The following is a 21845-nucleotide window of genomic DNA, read 5'->3' as shown; positions in this document are numbered from 1 at the left end:
TTGAGCCACAGCGCCACTTCCGGCTTTCTTCTTTTTGCTTATGTGGTGCTGAGGAATCGAACCCAGGGCTTCATGCATGCAAGGCAAGTGCTCTACCACTGAGCCACCTTCCCAGCCTCTGAAATATTTTCTTATGCAAAGGTGGCTGTCACTGGCCAAGGAGAAAAGGAGAGAGAACAAGAGTGAAAGTGAGCAAGAGTGAGGGAGAAAGAGCAAAGAGACAGACTGATTTAGAAAACACATCATCCAATAATCCCAAACTGCCAAATAATCCAAGTTGAAGGACCTGAACCTCCAGATTTCAAACCCTACTAGAAAAATTCCAGTAAGCCATAGCTGCTGGGGGTGGGGGGACTCATGTGTAATCCTAGCTACTCAGCAGTCTGAGATCTCAGGATCTCAGTTCAATGCAACTCAGAGAGAAAAATCTATGAGCCTCTTATCTCTAATTAACCAGCAAAAAGCTGAAAATGGAGGTGTAGCTCCAGTGGTAAAGCACTAGCCTTGAGAAAAAAGGTAGAGAGAGAGCAGGAGGCCCTGAGCTCAAATCCCAGTAATGGCACGCATGCACACACGTGCACACACAAACACACAAACACACACAAAATACAATATGCCAAAGACTCTGGTACTGATATAAAGATAACATATAAAACAATTGAATAAGGAACCCAGCAATAAATTCACATGCAAAGTCAATTTACTTTCTTTTTCTTCTATTTTTTTTGGGCCGGTCCTGGGGCTTGAACTCAGGGCCTGGGCGCTATCCCTGTGCTCAAAGTGAGTGCTCTACCACTTGAGCCCCACCAGTACCACTTCCAGTTTATTCTGTTTATGTACTGAGGAATCGAACTCAGGGCTTCATGCATGCTAGGCAAGCACTCTACCACTAAGCCACATTCTCAGCCTCAATTTACTTTCAAGGATATCCATACCATTCAATGGGGAAAGGACTACCTTTTCAACAAATATGGTAGAAAAAAAAATGAATCCACATATAAAAGACTGAAGAGATGATTCTGTAAAAACAAACTCAAAATGGATCCATTAACTAAACTTAGTTATTTCCTTTTAGGTTGGATTCACCAGACAGGAGCCAGCCAACATCCCTTCAAAATTATATATTTGTACACAGCTTAGGCCACTTCTTTAAACTAAATACTATAATTCTCTTAACTTTGCTTCAGATAGCTGTTTTCTCCTCCTCCACCCCCCCCCCCACCGCCAGGGTCTTTTCCACCAACTTGCTCTGAATCTCTCTCTCTCTCTCTGTCTCTCTGTCTCTGTCTCTCTCTCTCTCTCTCTCTCTCTTATTCTATCTCTCTAGTTGTGCAGGAAAACAATTTACACCAATATTTTTAAGTAATAGAAGACAAAAGTATCTGGGATTTGTCTGCCCCGGCTGCCTTTGAACTGTGGTCCTCAGATCTCAGACTCTGGAGTAGCTAGAATTACAGCTGTAAGTGACCAAGGCCTGGTTGTTGACAAGTTTTAGTACCAATAAAAATTGTGCCGTGAGAAGGTAGCAAAAGAAGAGTATTCTGAATTTGGAAACAATGGGTTTAAGAAAGTTGCTTTTCAAGTGTGCATATTTTATAGCCATGTCTTCTGTGTGTAAAATTTCAAAGCCAGCTCATCTCCCTCTTCGTGATTTCCATGCACTTCGGCTTTGTTGTTGAGGCAGTCACTAGAACACCAAATTGACTACATCTCTTTCATAATCAGAAAAACACACTGCAGCTGGGCACCAGGGCTCAAGCCTGTAATCCTAGCTACTTGGGAGGTAAAGATTTGGGGATTGGGTTTTGAGACTAGATTGGACATGTAAATTTGAAAGACTTCATCTCACTCAGTGGGTGGGCATGGTGGTGCATAATTATTATCCCAGCTTCATGAAAAGCACAGTGGACACACTGGCTCATGCCTGTCATCCCCAGCAACTCAGGAAAGAATAAATTGGAGGAACATAGCCCAGGCTAGCCTGGGTATAAATTGAGACCCTATCTTTTAAATAACTAAGGGAAAGAGGGGGGCTGGAGGTGTGGCTCAAGTGGCTGAGCACTTGCCTAGCAAATGCAAGGCCCTGAGCTCAATCTGTCGAGGGAAGGAAAAGACACAGGACAAAAATCACTAAGATTTTACAAATTTCCCTTGATGTTGTCAAGTTCTGAATGTAAAGATTTTTCAAGAAACTTAACTACTAAGAATTTTCAACAGGTGCATATCTTGCATTGCATCCCAAGCAGAAAAGCTACACAGGAACTACATAATGAGTCACATACCATACTTCCCCAAGTGTATCAGGCTCTGCATTTCTCATCCTTCAAATCTGTTCACAAATCATTTACTACTCTAGACCATGTTACCCCAACTAATCATCTAAGGGATCAATCAACGGTTTCATCAAATACTACCAAACTCCCATATCCCCAGACATACCTCCATTGTCTTGGTAGTACAATGTTACAAAAATTAGAAAATGGAAATCAACTGAAGGAAAAATTAACTCCAAGAACTTTGTTACTTCCCAGCTTGTCTAAGCAGCCTTGCTTAATTAGCATACAAACCAATCTTCCCTTGAGAAGAGACCACACCTGATTTGTGGAATTATCTCCCAAAGAGGCCCACCCAGCCCGGGTGCCAGCAGCTCATGACTGTAATCCTAGCCACTCAGGAGGCTGAGATATGAGGACTGAGGTTTGAAACCAGTCTGGGCACTAAATTCCGTAAGATTCTTATGTCCAACTAATCACCAAAAGGTGCACGTGTGTGTGCACGTGCGCACACATGCGTGCGCATACACACACACACACACTCACACTCAAGTCCCAGACTGAGTCACTGGTGTAGAGATGGGTAAATGAATTAATAACTTTGTAAGGACCAGGACTACATCAACATTATCTGCTCTACTTGCAGAAACAGGTACAATTACTATTGCCACATTCAAGATGCAGAAAATTACCCACCAAAGGTTTAAATAACTATTTCTAATACATCCTAAACTAAGCTGGCAGGCGATCAGCAGAAATTCCTCCCCAGGTCTTCCTGATTCCACAGCCTGCACATCCTCCAGCTGGCCAGCCTCCAAATGAATGAATGAAATCTCAGCTTCCACCAAAGCCAGCCATTTGTTTCCTTAGGTTATGGCAGGGTTGGATGGCAGCTACAGTTGTTGATGACAATAAATTTTATCTTCAAATCAGGCATTTCTTTTCATGGACATCTATGCTTTTTTCTATTTCACAATGGAGCTCTTCTAAGAGAGTTTTATCTGGTTCATTTTAGTACCTGATTAAGTTGTTTTGAAATATAAACGTGAACATCCCTTACAATACCAATGTTTCTGTGAATGGATTGGTCTATTTTTTTTTTTAAGAGCAATAGAAAAACACCAATGTAAGTAGGGGTACTTCCCTGAGGTCAGTGTTATCCAGGACAGCCACATGTCTGACAGGAAACCTGACCAGAGGGATATTAACAATAGATCCCCCCTTTCTCAGTCCTCAAGAGACTTGTGACTTGTGCACATGGGCAAGGCAGGATTTGGAGAGAAAAAAAAACTTTTTTTGCTTTTACAGGGCTGGAACTTCATCTTTCTAAAGGGTCTTTTACCTAGGGATGTCTTGAGTCACCTATGTCTGGCTTACTAAGCAGCAGTCTAGGCTCTGCTGAAATCAACAAATCTACCTCTCCTTGTTTATTTATTTACTAATTATTTATTTATAAATTTGAGGCTGGGTCTGGAGCTCTGAGCCTCACACAATGAGGAAAGTACTCTACCAAATAAGTTACAACACCACTGGACCTGTTTCTTAATTCAAGGGGGGGGGGGGAAAGGCCTCCTCCCTAGGCAAGACCTAGGGTGGGAATTTATGTAATTTCAAGGCAAGTTTTGACAAACAAATAAGAGAGACAGGTGTTTTATCTATTTTATCTATTACTGGGTTACTTAACATTAATGCCACCTTAACAAACAAACCTAGCTCAGCACAGCACACAGGGAGTAGTCAACTGTTTACTTTTGAATTACACAGTAAACCTGGCCACACATTTACAAGAATTGGTCCGTTTTCCTCCTAGACTAAAAGCATATACTTTACTGCTCAGGTATAAAATCCTAACTTGTTGTGATCAAATATACACGCTCTTACATCGTCTCAGAACAGCTCAAGAAATAGGTAGTCGTAACATTTCCATTTTTACTACTGAGACAGAAAGAGGTTAAAACTTCCCTGCAAATGTGTGTGTGTGTGTGTGTGTGTGTGTGTGTGTGTGTTAAAGCTCTTTGCTTCCAGAACTCTCAATTTCATCTCAATGTTAAAAAAAAAATTGTCTCTTATGCTTTTAAAAGTTAAGTCAGCACTGGTGGTTCACTCCTGTAATCCTAACTAGTACTCAGGAAACTGAGATCTGAGGATGGTGGTTCAAAGATAGCCCTGGCAGACAAATCCGAGACTCTCCAATTAAGCAGCAAAAAGGACACTAGCCTTGAGTGAAAAAGCGGAGGGACAGAGTCCAGGCCCTACGTTCAAGCCCCAGCACTGGCACCCAGGTTTGGCTGCTTATCTGTCTCAAAGCTTTGACATTTGCTGATTAAAATAAGGAGTATGGATTCCTTAGCTCTGCCTCCCTTCCAAGACACACATGCACTCTAAAAAATAAAATCAAACATTTGAAGACTCAGCTAGTTATCCACACACGCGCCTCCGTCAAGATGCAGGAACCCGCGAGGCTTGCTCTAAATCCAGCTTTCTACCAACTTCCCCCACAGCTTGCATTACGGTACTTGGTGTCCCCAATTGTTTCTGTCCTGGAACAAAAGCCCGATTGCTGCTGCTACAATGCAGTTCTTTTTTCTGAGATCATCTCAAAGCTCTAGGAGCAAACAAGAGAGGGAGTTCTCACAATTCCTGAACCCCCGAAGGCAACCCGAGCCCAGTTTCGGCTCTGAGTCTGGAGCGCCCCCCCCCCACTTTCTACTAGCCACACCTTCCTTCAAACAGCTGTCCAACAAATGTTTCCGCGCCCTTTTGAGACGCGCGCGTTTTCCTGCTTGGCTAGACCCCGAAAAACTGGGGGTTTCCTTATTTTGTCCGCGTACCGAGAACAGGAGCGGGACAGTTGTCCCGCCTGGGTGCGATCTGGCCACTTGCAGCGCGACGTTCGGGCGTCCCCGGGTCCCGCGGGGCGCCATGTCCCGGCTGGGTAAACCCTGCGCCCCCACGACCGCCGCGCGCGGGGAGCCCCCTGCCGGCCCCGCCACCGCCGCGCGCGGGGAGCCCCCCTCCCGGCCCCGCCACCCGGCCCCACCACCGCGGCGCGCGGGGTCCCCACAGCGCGCGCTCCCATTCCGCTGACCCGCGATCCCAAAGGGCAGCCCGGGGAGGGCTCGGGAACTCACGCGGCCTCCCTGGCTTTCAGGGGCCGGTCCTCGGGGGGCGCCTGGCCCCGCGGGCTCTGGGAATGGACGCCTCCCATCGCTCGGCCCCGACGCCCTCCGCTGTGCGCCCCGCTCGGCGGACCTCGGCGGGAGGTGGCGGAGGAAGGGTGGGGCTGAGGCGGGTGGGGCTGGGGGCCAGGCCTTAGGGTTTTGGCCCTCGGCTGTGGAGCAGACCGCAAACGCGACTGCAGTTCACTTCCCGGGAGAACGAGATCCGGGCTGGCCGGCCGGGCGCTGCCCCTGCCGCCACCCGTCCCCGCCCCCGGCGCGCAGCGGGGACGCCCTCGAGATGCCGAGTGCCGGGGTCACACTGGGGACGCGCGAGGTGACCCAGGGCTCCGGAGATCGGACCTTCTCTCCCAACCAGGGAACCCCGTGAAAGCGGAGGGCAACAGGTGTAGCGGGCGGGAGGGCTGCGCGCACCCGAGATCCCAGGGCCGACACTTAGCTCCCGACCCCGGTTCAGAAGCTGGGGGCGTCGTGGGGGCGGGGTGTTGTTATTCTGGAGACGCCGGTAGGGGGCGCTGCGAGTCGGCGTCGGAGCCCCAGCTGCTCCTCGAAGGGGCGTGGCCTCCCCACCCACTGGGCTCCGTAGGGGCCACAGCCTGGCCTGAGCCGCACAGAAAGTGGGGTTATTCCTAGTTCTGCCCCGCGCGCGCGTGCGCACGCACACGCACACGCACACCCTCCAACCAGACGGACGACTTTACTCCGCAGTGTTCATTTCAGCTCTGACTAGGAAGGAAGGAGTTGTCATAGGAAAAGAATTGAACCTGTCCTATTGCAACTGCCGCCCAGCCACACCAACGCTCTTCTGGGAGGATTTCGTGCCCACTCTGCCATTCCAACTCCAGCCATCTGTCCTCATCCCGGCTTTTTATGGAGCAGCCTGGAATGTTCTTTTCTGCTAACATCTGTTCATCTTTCCAGACCCAGAGCAAACCTCGTGTCTACAACACTGCTGATTGCGGCTTTCTCAACCTGTCTTCTTCACTTTTGTGATTGCCTCTTTCATGAAGTCAGTGAATTTGCTTTGTCATTGTTTGCCTGCCTTGAAGAGAGTGTCTCCCAGCTTTTCCCAGGCTGGTATCGAACTTGTGACTTCTGATCTTAGAGCCACAGCCTCCCAAATAGTTGTGAATACAGCCATACCAACACTACTGAGGGTACTTTGCTTTTGACGTTATGGGATCTTGAATTCAGGGCCTTGGGCAATTTGGCTTCTTGTGCGCAGCTAGTGCTGCGCTGGAGCCACGCCTATAGCCCCAACTCTTTTTGGAGACGACTCTAGGACTTTCTGTCGATGCTCACTTTGAACTGAGATCTTTGGGATCTCAGCTTCCTGAGTAGTTAAGATTACACGGGTGAGCCACCCTTACCCAGATTATATGTTACATATTTTGTTTTGGGTGGTGGTGGTGTGTGTGTGTGTTGGTCCTGGGGCTTGAACTCAGGGATTAGGCATTGTACCTGAATTTTTTTTTTTTTTGGTCGGTCATGGGGCTTGAACTCTGGGCTTGGGCACTGTCCCCGCACTCTTCAGCTCGTAGCGAGCGTGCTACCAATTGAGCCATAGCGCCACTTCTGGTTTTTGAGTGGTTTATTGGAGATAAGAGTTTCACGGCCTTTCCTGCCCGGGCTGGCTTTGAACGATTCTCAGATCTCAGCCTCCTGAATAGCTAGGATTACAGGCGTGAGCCACCGGCGCCTGGCTGTACCTGAATTTTTAATGCTCTACCATTTGAAACAAAGTTCCATTTCTGACTTTTAGGTGTTTAATTGGAGATAAGAGGCTCACAGACTTTCCTGCCCAGACTGGCTTAAAACATCACTCCCAGCTCTCTGGGTAGCTATGATTTACAGGTGTGAGCCACCAGCGCTCAGAAAAATGAGTTTAAAAAAAAAAAAAAACAATGGGCTGGGAAGTTGGCTCAGTGGTAGAGTGCTTGGAGGCCATGGGTTCGATTCCTCAGCACCACATAAGCAGAAAAAGCAGAAAGTGGCGCTGTGGCTCGAGTGGTAGAGTGCTAGCCTTGAGCTGACAAGCTGAGGGACAGTACCCAGACCCAGAAAAAACATTTTCCTATCTGTGTATCCTACTTTGGTGCCTGTTTCATGTTTTATGTACAATAAATACTAACTAACAGAAAGAAATAGTGGCTACGCACTTAGAATAGTGTTATTTTGCTCTGGTAAGTCTTGCTTTTCCATTGTGCTATTTTATTTTATTTTATTTTTATCAGTCATAGGGCTTGAACTCTGGGCCTGGGTGATGTCCCTCAGCTCTTCAGCTCAATTCGAGCATTCTACCACTTAAGCCACAGAGCCATTTCCAGTTTTCTGGTAGTTCATTGGAGATAAGAGTTTTATGAACTTTCCTGCCCAGGCTAGCTTTAAACTGCGATCCTCAGATCTCAGCCTCCTAAGTAGCTGGGATTACAGAGGTGAGCCACTGGTGCCCAGCTTTTCCATTGTTTTACACAGAGAATTTTCTTGTTGAAGTTGGAAACTCCATCTCTAAGATTTGGTTCTGGGCATCTCTTCTTTGACAATTTCTTTTCAGATTCCTCCATATTTGGGGTTCCTGGCTTCATCATTCCATTCCCCAGGACCCTCAATCATCCTATGGTCTACACTTAGCCATAGACTGAGAGCACAGAGGTGGAGCATTGCTTGACTTCCACCATAGAACCAAACAATAGCTGCACAGCCCTACCCCTCTTCACGTCTGAAGCAATCAATTCATTGTTATGTCCATCTTAGAGTTACTTCTTGAGGAATGGCAGAACAGTCTGGAAAATGGAAAGCAAAACCCAGGCTATTCTGTTCATAAGAAATAATATCTGTACCATCATCCTGGTTCCGTACATAAACTGAATGACTTGAAATATCTTTCAAAAATATAAGACTACTAAAAATAACTTGCTATGGAACCTTAAGGGAATTTTAAGAGATAAAACCCCAAACCATAGGACTGGGGGTATCTCTCAGTAACATAGCACTTGCTGAGAATTCACAAGACCTGAGTTCAAACTCCAGAGCCCATCTCTCAGTAAAGAACAACAAAACTGAAGGAACTGAGCAATGGAAAGCAATACTGAATAATTAGAATAAGTCTGGAATCTCTCAAGGTCATGTTTGATACAACCTAAGAGATGCTTTGGTGGAGCCTTGTGAATTAACTAAAAGTCCCTCAAGTTTAGAATTAACTAAAAGTCCCTTTGGTCTGAACTACTACTGCTTCTGTAACTTTGCAATCAACTTGGGTTCCAGGAAAGGAAAGCTTCACTGATAAGCATAGTATGTAGAAAGTAAACTGCAATGTCTTTTTATCATCTTAAAGGAAAGAGCCCAAAATTCAGGAAGTCACTCGGCTGGCAATGTTTCTCTTGTGTCCAGGTGATAGACTGATAGTAATTCTCTGGATCTCCTTCAAGGACAAAGTCTAAGCTAATGGTCAACCAGACCACACCTGTGACTTGGAACTGTTTAAATGTCCATACCTTCTCACCCCCTTACCCCCAATTCTCCCTTGAACCTGAAGCCAGCATACTAACCAGAATATGGCTGGAAGGTGTACAAAAGTGCCCTCTTCCATGGCTTCCATGTAATAAATCTCCTCTCTATGCCCTTCATCATGTCTTTTTATTTGGTATAGTGTGTGTGTGTGTGTGTGTGTGTGTGTTTGTGTGTGTGTGTGTGTGTGTGTGTACTGGTATATAGTGGTGTATATATATTTGGTATATAGTGGACCTATGTTTGGACCCCTGGACTTTAGCCTTGGGGTCCAAACACCCAGTTTCAGTCACAGGCATTAACATCTCCTAACAATTGTACTCTATTAGTTAAAAAAAAAAAGCAGAACCCTTATTTTCAAATAGAAACATAGCTATTATGAATAGTACATTTTCTGGTCTCCATTACAGATAGGTAGCCATGCTACTAAGTATTAGCTAATGTTATAGTGTCAAGTTCAGTTTCTGGGATATACCATTAATGAGGAAGGGAAAGGTGAGTCTTTAATTTTTTTTTGGGAGGGGGGGTGGGTACTTTTCCCTGCTGGTTGGAATGCTGATGTGATAGCTGAATGCAAAGAGCCATGTTTAATCTCATAGTGGTGGAAGCCATGTATCAAGAATAAGAAGCCCGAATCCCTGATACCATGAATCTCTAAACCTACCCTACATTGGCCAGGTATCACTTATTTCCAATAATTTTCTTTTTTTGGGGGGGGGGATCCGGTCGAGGGGCCTGACCTCTGGGCCTGGGTGCTATCCCTCAGCCCTTCAGCTCAAGGCTAGCACGCTACCACTTGAGCCATAGCACCACTTCCGGCTTTTTTTCTGCTTATGTGGTGCTGAGGAATCGAACCCAGAGCCTCATGCATGCAAGGCAAGCGCTCTACCACTGAGCCACCTTCTCAGCCCTTTCCAATAATTTTCTGAGACTATAGATTTATGTAGAAAAATATGTATATAGAAATTAGTATCTGATTTCTATAAGTTTAAGCCAAAATAAATCCTATTCAATAGTCTTGTCATTCAACTGGGCAGAAGAAAAAATTTCTGTTATCTTGATGTAAAACGCCCCAAGGCCTGGAAGAATTATATGCTGAACTGTATGCAGCAGCTCTGCCAACGTGTAGTCTACCCTACTGTACCACTAGATGGCGGTAGGAAACCAGCTTGAACCCTCTCCACTTTTTCCAGCTAAAACTGTCCATAAATCCATCCCAGCCATGAATGCCATGCAAATCCAGGCTTTATCAGTGCTTCTGATGCAAGCCCTCCAGTTCCTTCATAATGTGTCTGGATTCATCTTCATAAAAGTGCTAGATGAGGCAAGACCTGAGGCCTGCCAGTAGCCTCTGGAAAACATTTGAAAGCCCACATCCTATCTCTGTCTCACTTATTGCTTTGGTACTGACTAAACACAGTGAAAAGTCAAAGCTAAGAAGCTAGGAGACCAAGCCAGGCACCTATTACTATAGGCTCACACCTATAAGTCTAGCTACTCAGAAGGCTGAGATCTGAGGATTGCAACTTAAGCCAGTCCAGGCAGGAAAGACCATGAGATTCTTATCTCCAATGAACCACTGGAAAATCAAAAGAAGTACAGCTGTGGCTTAAATGGTAGCATACCAGCGTTGAATAAAAATGCTAAGGGACAGTACCCAGGCCCTGAGTTCAAGCCCTAGTATTGGCCCAAAACAACAACAATAAAACTCATTTATATTGTGTCAAGGAGGAATTATCTTTTGGTGGTTTGCCTTGAATTTGTTCTCACTTTACTGTAAAGAGTGAACATGGGCAGGGAGGTGGGGGGGGAGGGGGCTTTGGACACCCTGGGACTGGAAGAGAATGAAGTCAGGTGAGTCATTTCTTTGAAAGGTAAGTTTTCAGAGCACCTTGCCAGCCCATTTTGCCAAGGCAAATTCTCAGAAATCTTCTGTCTTTCCATTAGCCACTCTCTGTAGAACTGTTCCCTAATACTTTGTGCTTTCAAAACCAAATTCTGGTACAAAGAAAAAGTCTTTGTTTTATCATTTCAAAGTGATGTAACTGTCACCTATAAGTTCTTAGAAGTTGCTAAAATTAAGCTAGTGCTGCAGACTGAACCACTGGTCTCTTACTCCCAAGTACACAAGTTCAACCTTTATGCTCAAGAAAGACTTTTGTTTTGTATTTCATTTTCTTGTCATTTTTATTCTTTGATCACAGTTCAAGGATGCTGGTGGCCTCTGTGTGTATGTGTGTCTGTGTGTGTCCATTTGTATGTGTCCAGGACTTGAACTGAGGCTTCTTGCTCAGCTTTCTTGCTTATAAATAGCACTCTACCATTTGAATCATGCTTCCAGTCTAGCAGTTTGCTAGCTAATTGCAGATGGAATCTCAAAGACTATTCTGCTGAGGCTGGCTTGGAACTGCAATCCTCCAGGTTCTCAGCCTTCTGAGAAGGTAGCATTACAGGTAGAAGTCACTGACAGCCCTTTGGGTGCTCTTTTTTTAGAGGCGGGGTTGGTCAGTCATGTGGCTTGAACTCAGGGCCTGGGCACTGTCCCTGAGCTCTTTTTTATATTTTTAATGCTTTATTATAAATGAAAATTAAGAGACTACAAAGGATTAATAAGCAGAAGGCACTCATTCATTGTAAGTTAAACTGACTCACTCCATAGAGGGCACAAGGACCACACCCACAAAGGTCATCAATCGTGAGATTACTGACAGCATGCCATCTACCATCTGAAATTTCACTTTAAGAACAAATTTAAGGGGACATTGGCTACAGTTGACCTTTTAGCCAGGGAACATAGAAGAGAAACCATCTATAGGTGCCTCAAGTCTCCACAAACACATAATTTTACAGAAATAAGCCTAAATTAAGCAAGAATGTCCGGTGATGTTGAAGTTTGCTCTTGAGAGGCAATCTGCATTTTAGGATGTTTGATCACACTCTTTCTCCTGCTGGATAGTTTCCTTTGAAGAAAGAGTTTTTTTTTTCCCTCTGTATTAGTTTTCTTCAGTTTTGATCTGTTAAACTTCTCCACTTTAGACTATGTCTGGCTTATCACTCATCTTGACTGGAGGCCTGGTGGCTCCCAAGAGGACGTTGGCAGGGGTAGAATTCTGGTTGGCTCCAAGCCGGTTGGGTCCCTGAGCTCTTTTGCTCAAGGCTAGTGCTCTACCACTTTGAGCCACAATGCCACTTCCAGTTTTTGTGTGGTTAATTGGAGATAAGAGTCTCATAGACTTTCCTATCCAGGCTGGCTTCAAACTGTGATGCTTAGATCTCAGCTTCCTGAGTAGCTAGGATGACAGGTGTGAGCCATCAGTGCCTGGCCCTCTGGGTGCTTTTTATTACTTAAAAAATAATCAGGGCTGGGAAGGTGGCCCAGTGGTAGAGCGCTTGCCTTGCATGCTTGAGGCCCTGGGTTCAATTCCTCAGCATCACATAAGCAGGAAAAAAAAAAGCTGGGGGCTGGGAAGGTGTCTCAGTGGTAGAGCACTTGCCTTGTATGCGTGAGGCCCTGGGTTAGATTCCTCAGTACCACATAAGCAAAAAAGAAAAAAGCTGGAAGTGGCGCTGTGGCTCAAGTGGTAGAGCGCTAGCCTTGAGCTGAAGAGCTGAGGGACAGCCCAGGGTTCAGGCCCCACGACCGGACCAAAATAATAATAATAATTGACCTTTTAAGTGCAGGCTATTGTGTTCAGGCATTGGTGAGGCAGAACCTGCCTATAACTCAAACATCTTGGACTCAGTTACCACAAATGTTTTTAAAATATAAATTCTACTCAAAGGAAAAAGGGTGAAAAAGCACAGCAATGTAGCTTATTGGACACTAATGAAAATGAACTATGCAACTCATGGGTGGAGATGGGAGAAAGGGACTGGGAGAGAGGGAACAGAAGACATTATATAAAAGGAAATATACTCATTACCTGACTCGTGTAATTGTATTCCCTCGGTACATCATCTTTATAATAATAATAACGTAAATTTAAAAAAGAATATAAACTCAGTACTTTTTTGAGGTTGCATTTAATTTTGCAGTTAGTGACCTAAGGCAACTTTTGTGTTTTTAAACATGGATTCCAACCTTACTTTCTAGTCCTGGGGTTGGGAGGGTGGGAAAGGTTTTATCACTATGACTTGACTTCCAGTCAGGTGCTAGTGGCTCATACCTGTAATCCTAGCTACTCAGGAGGCTGAAATCTGAGAATCAAGGTTTGAAGCTAGCCTGGGCAGGAGAAGCTTATCTCCAATTAGCCACCAAAACACTAGAAGTGGAGGTGTGGCTCAAGTTGTAGATTGCCAGCCTTGAGTGGAAAAGCTAAGTGCCAGTACTCAGGCCCTGAGTTCAAGCCCTAGAACCAGCACCAGAAAAAAAAGAAAAGAAAAAAGAGAAAGGAAAGAAAACAAGAAGGACTGAGTTCTTAATATAGTCATTCAAGAGCAGACCCCCCCCCGATCTAACCTTCTTCAATTAGGTTCCCCCTCTTTTAATTGTTAATATAAAGAGGATGTACAGAGGGATTACAGTTACTTAAGTCAGGTAGAGTACTATGGGCTCCATTTCTTAAAGATTCTGTCACCTTCCATAGCACCGTGGATCTTTGGGCAACTTTCTACATTCAAACTATAGCAGGAAAGAAAGAGATTGGGCAAGAAAACTTTCAGGTTAAAATACAGGTCTGACAAAGTCTCTGCTAGCCCTGTAGAGAGCCCAAGGGAGGAATCTTAGGCTGGGCAAAAAATGTCCAAGACTTTATACTCCTGCCTTGCTCAGCCTTGGTAGGGCTTGCTGAGAAGACTCATCTCAGCTACAAAGCTAAGACAGACCCTCCTGGGTAACATGCTATAGGACAGGTGATCAGTTAACCTCCTTGTGAAGCTGGGTTGCTAAATCCATTCTTAGGGAAGGATCTAAGTATTGTACATATGTCAGTCAGAAATATCTTTGATTATTCCAAGCAGAGGTCAGCTAATCTTGAAATCTTGAGACAATTCCTACATTGGGTGGGATTTATACATGATCCTAGCGGTTTCTTTGGCCTGCTTTGGCTCAGGTGATCTTAGTATTCTGTTTCTCACTGTCACCCCAAGTTCCTGCTAGGCCATCTCGTGCTTTACTAGGTTTTAGAGGAAGGATTGGAGCCCTTCCTGGAGTCAGGGGTACTTGCTACTGTTTCCCACACCATGTTAGATCCCCAGTGTTGAAGAACATGATTATGATATCCATAACAGTCTGAATCCAGGAGCTGAACAGAAGTCAAAACTATGTGACTGAACTGGATGCCAGTGGCTCACACCTGTAATTTTAGCTACTCAAAAGACTAAAATCTATAGAGGATCCCAATTTGAAGCCTGTCTGGGCAGGAAAATTTGTGAGGCTCCATTTAACCACCAAAAAGCCAGAAGTGGAGCTGATGATCAAGTGCTAGAGCATCAGCCTTGAGCAAAATAAGCTAAAGGAGAATGCCCAGGCCCTGAGTTTAAGTCCAAGTACCAGCATAGACACAAAATAAAACAAGTAACCACAAGTAAGAAAAATGACTGAAGTCATTTTTCAACCTTTGACTGAAGTGTTCCCCACAGGAACCTGAGAAAGCAGAAACTAGCAGCCACAGCTGACAAGGGAGAGATTTATTTTCCACCATCCTTATCTGTGCTCATGGTGGCCCTGGGTTTCCATGGGCAGCTGTGGTTGTCCCAGTGCCATGCTGCTTTCTCTTCAGGAAGATGGGAAACTTGCAGACTGCCAAAGACAGAGCAGCTGTGCCGTTGTCTTCTTCCCATGTGTATTCTCCCTGTTACTCAACCTGTTTCAGGCACAAAGCCTGTTGTGGTATTTGGTTTTTGTTTTCTTTTAAGTTGGCAGTTCTTTCTGGTTCTGAATATCCTAAAATAAATGATCAAGGTTTTTACATGACCTCTACGGACAAGCTTCAGCTTTGCTTCTCTCTAGAGAGTTGCTCTGAATGTTTAGTTCTTTCGGTAGCATTTGAAGGCTCCCTCATCTTGTTAGTTTTAGCCAGAAAACAGGAGCATTTTAAGAAATATGCATGATGCTATTTTTGCATAAGGAACTATGAATACTGATTTTAATTCCCAAACCTCATATAGTAAACAGCTTCCTGGAGCCTAGGCCGTCCTGCTTCCTGCCAGCCTTTTGGCTTCACTGCGTGTTCTGCCATTTCACAATGGAGAGACTATGCCAAAACCTGCTGGTGGACAAGTGGACATCAAGTCTTTTTTCTTCCTTCCCTCTTTTCCTCCCTCCCTGACCTAAAGAGCTAAGGGACAGGACCCATGCCCTGAGTTCAAACCCCATGACTGACCAAAACAAGAAAGTGGCAGGTCCTCGGAAATAATGGCTGTATCACTATCTATTACAGGTAAGGCCTAGAAAAGGGAATTTTGACTGAAGTGTATAGCTGTGGAATGAACATTGCTCCTGTCACAAGGTACTGATGCATGGCAGCCTTAAAACAACAGCCTAAGTGACCATGAACTGACACCTATGAAACCAAGAGCTAAAATAACCCTGTGTCCCTCTAAGTTGATTTAGCTCAGGTATTTTGTCACAGTGTTGGAAAGCTTCCCCTTTTATTGAGTGACCCTTGGCAGATCTCTGGTAGATCTTGCCTACTCAAGGACTTCCTGTGGCAGCTCTCTGTAGCACAAACTATAAGCTTGAGGAGTACTTTTCTAATGATGCAGTCTGAACCAGCACCTCCCAAACTCACCCAGCATGCATTCCCTATTTCTTGTCTTAGTTCTTTCTGAAATTATACAAATTTGTGTTATTTTCTCATAACTACTGCTATCATGAGACCCAAGAGATTCTCTTGTCTTGCCCACAACTACCTCTCAATGCCTAGAATAATAGCTAGAAACACTGCAGTCACTCAAAATTCTATTAAATTCAGACTCGAGCTACTTCCCTTCCATATGAAAGTTCTGCAAGCATACTAATGTGTGCCCCCTCGTGGTTTCTCTTATTTTAGGCAGAAAAATCTGAGCTTTTCACACATTTCTTGGATTGTGACACATGGTAGAAATGATGCTTTGTATGAGGGTGGTGCCATGACAGCAGGTACTTCCTGAAAGACTTTCTCTTTCAGTGCTCATAAAAATGATGCTCAGGAGTCAGCTACTGTGGAAGCCCTCTGGACTGCTGCTCTTCCTCCTAAAGACTGGCTCCACATCTGGACTTCCTGTCTACACATCATCTGTGCAGCGGGATCCCATTGCTCTATGATGGTCACTCATTTGAAGGACAGGTTTGCTCACTCACCAGCGAAGTGATTCTCTTACTTGTGGTCTAGCCAGAGACTATCACCTCTCTCTGTGATGCTGTGAGGGGCCTGTGGCTGAATGTATATTATCTAAGTGCCTATTTAGTCCTTATATTATCTAAGTGCTTATTTAGTCCTGATGACTCATTTTATAGCAAGGCTGTCTCAGTGAAGGAAGCAATGTGTTGGTCTGGATTCTTGAAGGCACCTTATCTCATTGTGAACTGGCCCTCTGCATAGCATTGGCCTAAGTCAATCAGTCATCATGATGAGAGGCACCGTGGAAAAACTGGGACCTAAGATTTCTACTTTAGTCTTGTGCCAATTATTGGCCAACTGTGAATAAGAGAACTCCCTTTTCCAGGCCTCACCTATAAAAGATAGAGATACAGCCATAATTTCTGAGGACCTGCCATTTTTTTTTGTTTTGGTCAGTCATGGGGCTTGGACTCAGGGCATGGGCCCCATCCCTCAGCTCTTTAGCTCAAGGCTAGTGCTCTACCACTTTGAGGCATAGCACTACTTCTGGTTTTCTAAGCATTCATTGGAGGTAAGGGTCTCACAAACTTTCCTGCCTGGGCTGGCTTAGAACTGCAGTCCTCAGATTGCAGCCTCCTGACTAGCTAGGATTATAGGTGTAAGCCACTGGCACCTGGCTCTGCAACTTTTTATGGTATAGGATTTAACTCTCTAAGTCTACTGAATTCCATACCCTAAATGTCCCTGTACTGAGCTTTCTCCAATTTTGTGCCCCCATCATGGGACCTACCATCTTGTCTCCCTAGGTATTTTGCTTGGTAATAATTAGTTGGCAGGGAATCACGGGACTGTGTCATGGTAATATCCAGCTGCCAGGTCCAATGAGAATTAGAGGGTCTAGGAGTTGAAAAGCATCTTCAAGAATGCAGGTTTGCATTCACGCCTATAATCCTAGCTACTAACAGGCTGGGATCTGATGACCATGGTTTAAAGCTGGCTGGGTTAGAAAAGTCCTTGAGACTCTAATCTCTAATCAATCACCAACCAAAAGTGGAGCTACAGTTTAAGTGAAAGAGCACCAGCTTTGAATTTAAAAAAAGCTGAGGGAGCCAGGCACTGGTGGCTCACACCTAGAATCCTAGGTATTCAGGATGCTGAGATCTGAGGATTGCAGTTTGTAATCCAGCCTGGGCAGGAAAGTCCATGAGACTAATCTCCAATTAACCACCAGAAAATTGGAAGAGGAGCTATGGCTCAAAGTGGTAGAGCACTAGCCTTGAGTGAAAAAGCTCAGGGATAGCACCTAGACCCTGAGTTCAAGCATCATGACCAAAAAAACCCAAAAAACAAAAAACTTAAGGGAGAATATCCTGGCTTTGAGTTCAAGCCTGAGTACAGCAAACAAAGAAAAATGAATGAATAAAATAATGCATGTTTCCCAGAGATACTTTTATATCATTAGAATTGTTTGGAAGAATTTCTCCTGTACATTTGTTCTGCTCTACCCCCAAAGATATCAGGCCCGAATTTTTTATTTAGAACAATGTATCTTATTTGTGTTACCTTATTTACTAATGTAAATCAAGATTTTTTTCAGATGGAGATTATTGTGGATTTTCTGTGTGGGTTCATAAAATGAACCCTAATGAAAAATTAATTTGAAAAATAATTTAAGAATAATATTTTGTGGGCCAACCAAAGAAATATGTATGTGTACTGGATATATGGCCATGCTATGAAAATATTGTTAATTAAACTATAATGGCTGATAATGGAAGAATGTTCTTAAAAGTTTTCAAAAATCATACTCTCAAGTATCCTTATAAAAGAGAAGCAGAAGCTTATACAGAAGATGGCAAATGTGACCACACTGGTAAGTATTAAAAGGATGTGGCTGCAAACCAAGAAATGCTGCCAGCCATTAGAAACACAGAGAGGCCAGAGGCAAAGAAAGGTTATCACATGCCTCTCCAGGGAGTGCAGCCCTGCCCATGCCAATTAAGCCCAATTTGGATTTCTGACCTAAAATGTGAAGACTAAATTTATATTACTTAAAACCATCCAATTAACTTCTCTGAAGAAGAAAGAAACTTCTCTGAAGAAGAAAGAAAGATGGCCAATAGTCACATGAAGAAATGTTCAACATCCCTAGCCATAAAAGAAATGCAAATCAAAACAACATTGAGATATCACCTCACTCCAGTTAGAACGGCAAAAATCAAGAACTCTAACAACAACAGATGCTGGAGGGGATGTGGACAGAAAGGAACCTTACTTCATTGTTGGTGGGAATGTAAACTTGTTCAACCACTTTGGAAAGCAGTATGGAGGTTCCTCAAAAGACTTCACATAGAACTCCCCTATGACCCAGCAATCCCACTTTTGGGCATTTACCCAAATGTGTACAAACAAGACCATACTAAAGCTACCAGCACAACTATGTTTATTGCAGCATTATTTACCATAGCTAAGATATGGAACCAACCCAGATGCCCCTCAGTAGATAAATGGATCAAGAAAATGTGGTATATATACACAATGGAATTCTATGCCTCCATCAGAAAGAATGACATTGCCACATTTGTTAGGAAATGGAAAAACTTGGAAAAAATTATATTAAGTGAAGTAAGCCAGGCCCAAAGAAACATAGGTCCCATGGTTTCCCTTATTTGTAATATTTAGTATATGTATGAGTCAAGCGGAAAAGGTCAGATAATGTGATGTCAGGAAAATGAACCGTTAGATGTGTATTTTAATGTTTTTTCTTTCATGCATGTGTTTCTAATGCATATATAAGATTATCTCTTTGTTGCTTTGTATGTCCCTCCCCCACAGTATAACCCCTGCTTTCACTATATTTGATGTCAGTATAACTTGTGGAGGAGATGGGGAAAAACCAGTTGTTTAAGGATACAGGTGGACCTGTTGCAACAATGAGAAGTACAAGTTGTCATGTCCAAAACGAGCTTTACAACGTCCGTGCGGGGAGGGGGGGGGAAGGAGGGGAAGGAGAAGGATTGGGATTGGGGGGCAGGGGGGAGGCTGGGAAGGGATGTGAAGGGTAAACAAAGGAGGAGGCTGCAATGCTTGGTAAGAAATGTACGCATTATCCTGCCCATGTAATTGTAACTCCTCTGTACAGTATGTTCACAAATAAAAATTTAAAAAAAACCATCCAATTGATGGTCTTCGTTACTATAGTATGCCCACAGGAAACTAATATTCCTTCTTCCTAAATTTGATTGTCTTGGATCTCAAAGGTCCTCTAAAGACCCACATGGTAAGAAGTTGGTCATCAGCCTCTGGTTCTATTAGAATGTGGTGGAAACTTTAAGAGGTAGAGCCTAACAGAAGTTAGATCATTGGGTATATGGACTTGAAGCGAATTATGGGACTCTGGCTCTTTTTCTCTTTTTGGTTCTCAGCTGCCATGTGAGTAGCTCTGCCCTACCATGCATTCCTCTCCATCCATCCTGTCTCACCACACATCCAAAACAATGGAGCCAGCACACCATGGACCAGGGACTGTGAGCCAAAATAAGTATTTCTTCCTTGAAATTGATTGACCACAAATATTTCATCCTAGCGATAGAAAAGTAACACAAAAATTTCCTCTTCTCTAATAAAGCCAGTCATGTGTCCTGAGCCTAGGAAGTAAAATGCTCCAATTTCAGAGTTTAATAAAAGGATTGTTTGCAAAGGGATTGTCTGAGATATAACAAATAAAATTGTAAAGAACCCCAGAGCTGTACAGAGGGGAGACCCGGTAATTTCCTTGGCCTAAGAGGGAAAGAGGAAGAGAGCCTACTAGGGAGGCCAGCTGCCTAATAAGAGCTGCTGAGGGAACCCAGCTCACCTTCCTTCCCCTAGACATTGAGGCCTGGGCACAAAGCCAAATGAAGGGTAGAGAGTGGGCTAGCAGGACAAATGGCTATACCCAACAGCCCTGTACCTTTAATTCCTTCTCAGGGCTGTGACACACACCATTTGGCTTAGTGACATCGAGGGCCCCTTGTTTTGTGGCCTTCGTGTCTCACTATCTCTCTAGGTCTTTTTCTCTTCAGCTGTGAAGGGTTTAGAATGGAGAGTCTCCAAGATCCTTCTCAGCTGTAATGCCTATGATTCTGGAAACCTACTAAATGCCTTCCCAAACTAGGCTGATGTGAGCCTCACGTCCTGACAGCTGCTTATTTCCTGAAGTCCATCCAGGCCATTTTCCATTACGTACATATTAGCATCTGCACGAGCGTGCAATGTGTGCTTGCTGTTGAGCCCCTCTGGGGGAGGAGCAAACTGTGCCCACATGCACCCTATTCACACGTCACAAGCATGCTGGAAAAGATAGCCAGGAAAAGCAGGCCTATTCTGAGAGCCGACTCTAAGAGGCCAGGAAGCAGAGAAGGCAAGTCACTTACCCATCAGCTGGCCAACAGACAGTGGGCACACTTCCTTAAGACCCCAGAGCACCTCAGCAGCTGGCTACAGCTGGTGTAGACCTCAGGCTGGCCAGCAAGAAGTCAAGCAAAGGCCTGCCAGCCACAGCAGTCAGCTGCCAGCAACCACACAGATGGTAATAATTAGCCAGAAAGTTAAACCATGGAAAGTTCCAAGGATCCAGGAGAGTCCTAAGTTGCATAATAAGGGAGCTGAATCCTCCCTTGTTGCCTTGGGGTATTTTGTTTTGTTTCCTGTCTGACTTTTCCTGTCTGCTAGGATCTCCCTAGAATCTCTGTTTAAAAATAGAAGCTAGATGCTGGTGGCTCACACCTGTAAACCTAGCTTCTAAAGAGGTGACTTCTGAGGATGCAGTTTGAAGACAGTTTGGGCAGGAAATATATTGCCTCCAATTAACAAGCAAAATGCCAGAAGTGGATATGTAGCTCAAGTGGTAAAGCACTAGCCATGTGCAAAATAAAAATCAATAGAAAGTGGAGCTGTGGCTCAAATGGTTGAGACATAGTCTTGATCAAACAAAAGCTCAGGCACAATACCCAGACCCTGAGTTCAAGCCCCAGGACCCACAGTAATAAAAAACAACAACAGCAACAAAATACCCTCTTATAAGCTGACCACTGGTGGTGTGGTTCATGCCTGTAATCCTAGCTATTCAGGAGGCTGAGATCTGAGGATCATGTTTCAAAGCTAGCCCTGGCAGGGCAGTCATGAGACTTTTCAGTTAAATACCAAAAAACTGAAAATGGTGCTGTGGCACAAAGTGGTAGCCACTAGCTTTGAGCATAAAAGTTCAGGGACAGCACCCAGTTCCCTAAGTTCAAGTTCGAGGACTGGCACACAACAAAAGAAAAGACAATTAAGGGACAGCAACCAGGTTGAGTTCAAGCCCCAGTACTGGCATAATTTTCTTTCAGCTGGACACCAATGTCTCATACCTGTAATCCTAGCTACTCAGGTGGCTGAAATCTGAGGATCTTGGTTCAAAACCAGCCCAGCTCTTCATCTCCAATAAACTACTCTGAAAAAGCCAGAAGTGGCACTGTTGTTCAAGTGGTAGAATGCTAGCTTTGATCAGAATCAGTTCAGGAACAGCAACTAGGCCTTGAGTTCAAGACCGAGGACTGGCAAGAAAAAAAAAAAAGAGAATGAGAGCCGGACACCAGTGGCTC

The 21845-nt window shown here is 44.4% G+C and overlaps 1 pseudogene; it reads right to left on the bottom strand.

The window, feature by feature from the left end:
- Positions 1-11784: 11784 nt before the first annotated feature.
- LOC105992892 lies at positions 11785-12018 on the bottom strand (annotated as a pseudogene).
- Positions 12019-21845: the final 9827 nt, after the last annotated feature.

This window comes from Dipodomys ordii, unplaced genomic scaffold, assembly GCF_000151885.1.
Source record: "Dipodomys ordii isolate 6190 unplaced genomic scaffold, Dord_2.0 Scaffold4, whole genome shotgun sequence".
In the NCBI taxonomy this organism is placed as follows: Eukaryota; Metazoa; Chordata; class Mammalia; order Rodentia; family Heteromyidae; genus Dipodomys; species Dipodomys ordii.
Note: the sequence above shows the minus strand (reverse complement) of the source record. Positions and strands in the feature narration are given on the sequence as shown.